Source organism: Crocuta crocuta, unplaced genomic scaffold (assembly GCF_008692635.1).
Source record: "Crocuta crocuta isolate KB4526 unplaced genomic scaffold, BGI_CrCroc_1.0 scaffold1192, whole genome shotgun sequence".
Classification (NCBI taxonomy): Eukaryota; Metazoa; Chordata; class Mammalia; order Carnivora; family Hyaenidae; genus Crocuta; species Crocuta crocuta.
The window spans coordinates 216,658-224,032 of NW_027531292.1; positions in this window are offsets into that span (position 1 = coordinate 216,658).

Here is a 7,375-nt window from a genome sequence, read left to right on the forward strand (position 1 = left end):
TGGTCCCTTCATACACGCTCTGCCTTAGTTACATCACAACCACTGCCCTCCCCAGAGAGCCCAGGGCCTGGCCCACTTTCCTCCCTAACACCACCTCTTGGCTCCACCTCTGTGTGCCAGGGGGGCTTGGGAAGGGCCTGCAGCCTCCCTGGCCCCCCCACCCTGCACCAGCGGGGTGGGATCTGCACTGCTGCACCCTCCTTTCCTTCCTCCTCTCCCCTACCAGCCCTAGGCCCAAGGAACTTCCCAGAGACAGGGAGAAGCCGTCAGTGCCAATCGGACCTCTGGGCTGCCAGGAGAGGCCCATCCTGGGAGAAGAAAGAAAATGGCTGAGCCCAGCCTCCCACAAAGCGACTCTGTGAACGCCTGGCCAGCTGGATGAGGGGCTGGCCGCTGGGCTAGGACCCAGCCTGATCACCAGAAAGACAGCCAGGACGGGCCAAGCAGCCCCCTCCTCCCACTGGCCGGGGCTTGGTGATCCATGGCCCGGGATCTGGCAGAGGGTCCAGAACCAGCCTCCCTCTCCCTCCCATGGGGGAGCGCAGTGTCGCAGACACTCGGAACAGTGGCCAGGAGGAGCGAAAGGCGCTGTCCAGCCCTCACAGCCGCCTCGGTATTCTCCCAGTCCCACCGTGGAGGAAGGTCCCAGCCTGGCCAAGGTGGCCCGGTGGGCCCACAGGACGCGTAGGGCCGCCTCCCTGCCTGCCACCGGGACTTGGGGGTCGCGGCCGGGGGCGCGCGGCTCGGGGCGCAGCTGCTCGGGCAGCACGCCTATTAGCGCGGCCGCGGCAGACGGCAGATGGGCGCCTGCTCGGCCCCCTCCTCCCGCGGCACAATGGGCCCGGTCGCTCCGGCGCACAATGCAGCCGGGCCCGCGCACCTGCCGCTGGAGCTGAGGGGCGCTNACCCCTCCAACCGTGACCCCGGGCCTCCTCGCGGCTCCCGCTCCCCCCGGACGCCTGGTCTCACCGAAACCGCCTGTCCCCCCGGCGCCCTGGTCCCTCCGGCCCCCGTTCTCCATCGGTGTCCCCAGTCCTCTGCCCTCCCCCCCCCCGTGCNGGAAGGACTTTATCGCCCCCTCCCCTGCCCCGGGCGGGGCGGCGCCGCGGAGGCGAGAGGCCAGCAGCCCGAGACCTTGCACCTCGCGAGGCCGTGCTCGGGAAGCCGTGCCCCGCTCCGTTTTCCCAGGTGTCCACGATGACCGGCACAGCGGGGTCAAGGAACTCACCCAAGGTCACACAGCAGCGGCCTGCCTCCCGAGGCGGCTCCTGGGCATTTGCGCGGACGGGCTTCTGTCGGGTCGGCGGCTGGGTGGGGCGCGCGGCCCCGACGGCTCCGGAGAGGCGGCTGCAGAGGCTGCCACACGGGCACGGCCTCTGTTGCTCCGCAGGAAGACGCCAGTGCTGCAGACGGTGGGGGCGGGGAGGCGAGGCCGGGGGCCGGGGGCCCAGAACCCCCGAGGCCCCGCGGCCTCAGAGCCGCCAGTGCCTGGGCTTCGCGAACCTGCAGGGTTTGTGCTGCGCGCTCCCCTCTGTTCCCCACCAGCTGCCCTCAGTCCCATCAGGACCGTCCGCTGCTCCTGCCTACCCTTGGGGGGGCGGGGCGGGGGGCTGTGTGAACTGCAAACTCCCAGATCCTTCCAGCGCCCCTCCCGGGCTGGGGGGCGGCCCAAGACTCGGCCCTGCCCGTGTGGGGGTCCCCGCATTGAACAGACGGCCAGAAGCTCAGCTCCAGGCCTGGGGCAGGGGGCTGGCTGGATGTAAGGAGCATCTGGGACCTTGTATGGAAATTATCCAGGGATCAGCTCTAGCTGGAGGCAGAGTAATCAAAGAAGTGGGATGGGTGAGGCCCCTGTAGGCAGAGGTAAGGGCCGGTGCAGGTGCGGGACAAGGGCCAGCTGGGGCCTGCACACCTGCACTGGAGCGCTGCCGCCAGTCGCCTGGGCCCCCTGCGTGCAGGACTTGTCAGGACCCGTCTTCGTGGGGCCCCAGTAGCACCTGGCTCTGTTGAAAGCTCTCATCTGGACACTCCTGGCTTTGTAGACTTCGGCTTCCCATTGCCTCCCCTTGGCTCCTGGGGTCTCCCCTCTGTGGCCATTTCTGAGTCTTCTCTGTGGAGCCCCCTCCCATCGACATCTCTCAGGGCTCCGTGGGGGGTCCCCTCTCCTTGCCCCTCCATGTCCTCCAGGTGACTGCCCCAGCCCGTTCCTGAGTTGCGTTGCCAGCCTCTGTCCCCTGCCACGGGCCGTGGGGCCAGGTCCCTCCTGCACCTCTCCTTGCCTCTGTTGCACAAGCTCTCACACTCAACACTTTCACGGCAGAACACCTCATCTCCCTGTCGTTGTGGGGGTCAAGGGCATGACCCCTCATGGTCAGGCTTCTATCAGCCCAGTCCAGTGCTGGCCTCAGTGCGGCTGGGAGGCCTGGCTGGAGCAGGACACCGGATGTTCAAACGAGAAACGAGAAACGGCACAGATACTGCATAAGCATTTGCAGCCGCTTGCGGGAGACCATCGTACCCTGCTGCCCAGGCCGGACAAGAATAAGAGAAGAAGAGAAGACCCAAGCCCAGTAGCCTGCAGGAGCCCAGACACAAAACTCCTTAACCGGATATTAGCAAATCGATTTCAGCAGTGTAGAAGAAGAATAAAGCGGGGCAGATTCCAGGAATGTAAAGTGACTTTAACATTGCAGAATTGATTGATGTTACTCACCATGCCAGCAGTCTGGAATAGAAAAGCCACACAAACATTTCAATAGATGTTTAAAAAGAAAAAAGAAAGAAAGCATTTGACGACATTCAACACCCATCTATGATGAACAATACAAAAATCTTGGAAAACTAGGAGCAGAAGAGACTCCTTCAATCTGATAAAGCAAGGGAATCTGCCCCGGATGGTGGAAGGCCAGGTCGGGATGAGGCAAGAGCCTGCCCCTGCACCGCTGGATCTTGACCCAGAGGGGCCGAGCCAACATAATAGAGTGAGGAGAGCAAACCAAAACCACTTGTGTTTCTGCTTTTACGTGATTGGAAAGGAAAATTAAAACTCTCTCAATTGGCAGATGACACTATTTTCTGTAGAAAACCCTAAGCTACAAAACGCTACCAGAACTCAACATACAAGACCGGTGTATGAAAATCCTATTTCTATATCCTAACAATAGACAATTAGAAATTGATGTTATAAAAACAGTACCACCTACAAACAGAAAAAAAACCTTGGGACGCTTGAGGTAAATTTAACAAAATATGTGTGAAATATGTATGCGGGAAACTATAAAATACCACTGAGGGACTAAAAAAAGACTTGAATAAATGAAGTCGTGCCATGTTCATGGATTCTAAAACTCAAAATTGGTAAGATATCAATTCTGAGGGTGCCTGGGTAGCTCAATCGATTAAGCATCTGACTTCAGCTCAGGTTATGATCTCTCAATCTGTGGGTTCGAGCCCCACATCAGGCTCTGTGCTGACAGCTCGGAGCCTGGAACCTGCTTCAGATTCTGTGTCTCCCTCTCTCTCTGTCCCTCCCCCATTCATGCTCCGTCTCTCTCCATCTCTCAAAAATGAATAAATGTTAAAAATTTTTTTTAAGATATCAATTCTTCCCAAATGGATCTATATTTTCAATGCATTTCAAGCAAAACTATAGTGATTTTGTTTATTTAATTTTAGGAATTAACAAGCTGACCCTAAAATGTAAAAAGCAGTACAAAAGACCAAGGAAATCCCAAATAGTGTTGAAGAACAATAGAGTTGGGAGACTCGCACTACCCTATGTCAAGTCTCCCTGTAAGCCTGCAACAGTCAAGACAGAATGTCATTGGCTCAAAGACAGACATATGAATCCAACTATGACATTACAGTCCAGAAATCAGTAATGATGTGTGTGCCAGTGGGTTTTCAACAAAGGAACAAAGGTGATCCAATTTAGGAATGATCATCATTTCCAAAAAAGGTGCTGAAATAAGCATCCATATGCAGATAAGGAGCCTCCACCCTTACCTCACACCATCGACAAATATTGACGGGGTTAACTGGCTGATATTAACAAACATTAAATAGAAACGGGTCACAGACCTAAACATCAGAGCTGTAACTATGAAAATTCTAAAAGAAAACACAGGAGAAAATCTTTGTGTCCTCGGATGAAGCAAAGATTTCTTAGATAAGATGCAAAAAGCACAGAGCAGATAACTTTTAAATAATAGTTGGACCCCATCAAAATTATAAAGCTCTGTGCTTCTTCTGTAAAGAAAATGAAATGCCACAGATTGGGAGGAAATATCTTCAAAACTAATCTCTAGCAAGAGATTTGTGTCTAGTGTACAGACCTTACTACTTGCTGAGATGAAAACTGGATTGAAAGATTTGAGAAAACACGTCATCCAAGAAGAGGCACAATGGCATATAAGCACACGAGGAAGGGAGGGGTCATCGATACCCGGATGGCAAAACCACAGCGGGGTGCGCTGCACACCTGTTAAATATTGGCTGACACTCAGGACCCCGACACCACCACACACCGGCGGGAACTCAGCACACCTGGAGCCCTTGGATGTGGCTGATGGGGGTGCAAAATGGTCTGGCCACTTGGGAGACCAGCTTGGCAATGTCTCATAAAATTCAACACTCCCTTAGCGCACCATCCAACTATTCTAGTCACAGGTATTTCCCCGAGAAAACATGAAACCTTCTGTCCACGCAAGAGGTAGACGCCAATGTTTACAGCAGCTCTACCTGTAATTGCCAGAAATCGGAAGTGCCCTAAATGTCCTTCCATGGGTGACTGGCTGGCTGAACGGTGCATCGCTACGATAAAGAGGGGTGCATTGGGAGCGCCTGGGTGGCTTAGTCGGTTAAGTGTCTGACTTTCGCTTAGGTCACGATCTCGCGGTTTGTGGGTTCGAGCCCCGCGTCGGGCTCTGTGCTGACAGCTCAGAGCCTAGAGCTGTTTCAGATTCTGTGTCTCCCTCTCTCTCTGACCCTCCCCTGCTCACACTGTCTCTCTCTCTCAGAAATAAACATTTAAAAAAAATTAAAAAAAAAAGACATTTGAAATATATAAACAAATACGAAGCAGAAAAAAAAATCACGTTTGGCCCCAGCACCCAGAGAAAACCACTGTGGTGGACTGACTGTGAGCACGTGTGTCCCGCACAGAGGTCGCTTCCAGCTGGCTTCTGCCACGCGAGACGGTTTATCATCTCCCCTCTGTTGCGAGTAGTCGGGACAGAGAAACGCGAGAGGAGTGTCTCTGTATCAAGTCTCCTGTTGGTGAACATCGTCTGTCTTCTCATTTACGTAGGTCTGCAGTGCTTTGCAGCTTCTAGAATACAGATCAGACACTTCTTTCGTTAAATGTATTCCTTGATGCTTCTCCTTGACGCTGTTATAATTACTTCCTTAATCTCGTTTTCAGGTTGCTCTTGCCAGCGTGTAGAAACACAAATAATGTTTGCACTGCATCCTGCACATTTGCCAAATTTACTCATTCTGATAGTTTTTAGTAGAGTCCTCAGGTTTTCTGTATAAAATCTCACGCCATCTGCAAATACGGTTTCTTTTCTTTTCCCCCCGAATCTGGATGCCTTTGTTTCTTTTTCTTGCCTTATTATCCTGTCCAGAATCTCCAGTAAAACATTGGATAGAATCAGCAAGGCCACACATTCTTCTCTAGTTCCTCAGGTCATAAGGGGCGTATCCAGTCTTTCACTATTAAGCATGATGTTAGCTGTTAACTGTAGGGTTTTTGTAAATGCCCTTTATTAGGTAGAAGAAGTTCACTTCTAGTCCCAGTTCGTTAATTTTTTTTTCCAATCACGATAGAGTGTTGGATTTTGTGAAATGCTTGTTCCGCATCTATTGAGATGACAATGGGGTACTTTTTTTTTTTTTAAGCTATTGGTGTGGTGTGTTACATTAACTGATTTCCAAACACTGAACAGTCTTGCATTCTGGGTTACACACCACTGGTCATGGTCTATAATTCTTTTTTATATGCTGCTGGGCTCCGTCTGCTAATGTTTTGTGGGGGATTTAGTGTCTATATTCATAGGGTATATTGGTGTATTGTTTCCTTGTCTGGTTTGGTACCAGGGTTGTTCTGGCCACACAGAACGAGTGGGAAGTGCCCCCTCCTCTTCTGGGAGCAGTCTGGGAAGGACTGGCGTTAATTCTTCACTAGCATCGGGTAGAAGTCACTGGAGAAGCCATCGGGCCAAGGGTTTGTCCTCATGGGAAGTTTTAAACGACTGATTTCTGCTCCTTCTTGAGTCAGCTCCGGTGGCCCGTGTCTCGCCAGGGCTCTGCCCATGTCCCCGAGTTATCTGATGTGTTGGTGTACATGTATCTTCATATTTCAGAGTCCTTAGAAGCCTTTGGCTTTTACCCTTCCCCCCCCCACCCTTATGGGCTCCAGGCTCTTGGAGCTGACTGGCCTGAGGGCCCCAGTAACAATGCCCTGTTCCTGCTGCCCCCCGGGGGACGCCCCCAGCCCCTGCAGCCCGAGGATGGTGGCTCCTCGGAGGCCCCGGTCCAGCCTCCTGCTGCAGACCCTGAGGCTGTGGCTCCTTCCCCCTCTTTGGGCACAAGAGAAAGAGCTAAAGAGGAAGACGTGAAGCAAGGAAAGTTCCGGAGTCCGTGCCTGACTCTGACCAGTGAGGGCTGTCCTGGGGAAGGGGGTGAGCCCAAGACCAAGAGGCCAGGATGCGGCCTCGGACCACAGAAAGACGCCCAGTAATTCAGAGGTGAGGGGGGCCTGGCCCGGGGCCCCGGAGGCTCTGAGCTCCTGCCAGCTCCGTGGGGAGTCTGCACGTCAGGGGGTGGGCATCGGGGCCTCCTGCCCGCCAGGTGACGATAGGGGGCCGGTGGCCTTGCTCCCAGGCCCCTTAGGCGTCACGGGCGGGAAGGCAAGGCACCCGCGTGACTCACACTCCCCACGTGTGTATTTCAACTGGCAGGTGAATAAGAAATAGAGAATGAGGAGCCGCCAGGCTGCTGGAGATTGGCTGCAGGACAATGTGAATGTACTTAACACGACCAAACAGCACACTTAAAAACGCTGAAGATAGTAAATCTTACGTATATTGTTAGCTGCAATTAAAAATTTAAAAACAGGCTGGAGAGAAGATGGGGGTCACATTCCTAAAAGCGGGTGTTTTGTTCTTCCCCCCGAGTCACAGCGCGAACGACGCAGGCAGCCGGCGGCCCTGGGGACCGGGGTGGCAGGAGGGCGTTGTTTCCCAGCCCGCGCTGCTGGCCGGACTCTTTTGGAGCATTAACCTGGCTCCTCGGGGACGGCCCAGCCCCGCGCCCCCTCCTCCCGCTACGGAGGAGGAGGAAGGAGGAGGCAGGCCGGGCTGGCCATTACACC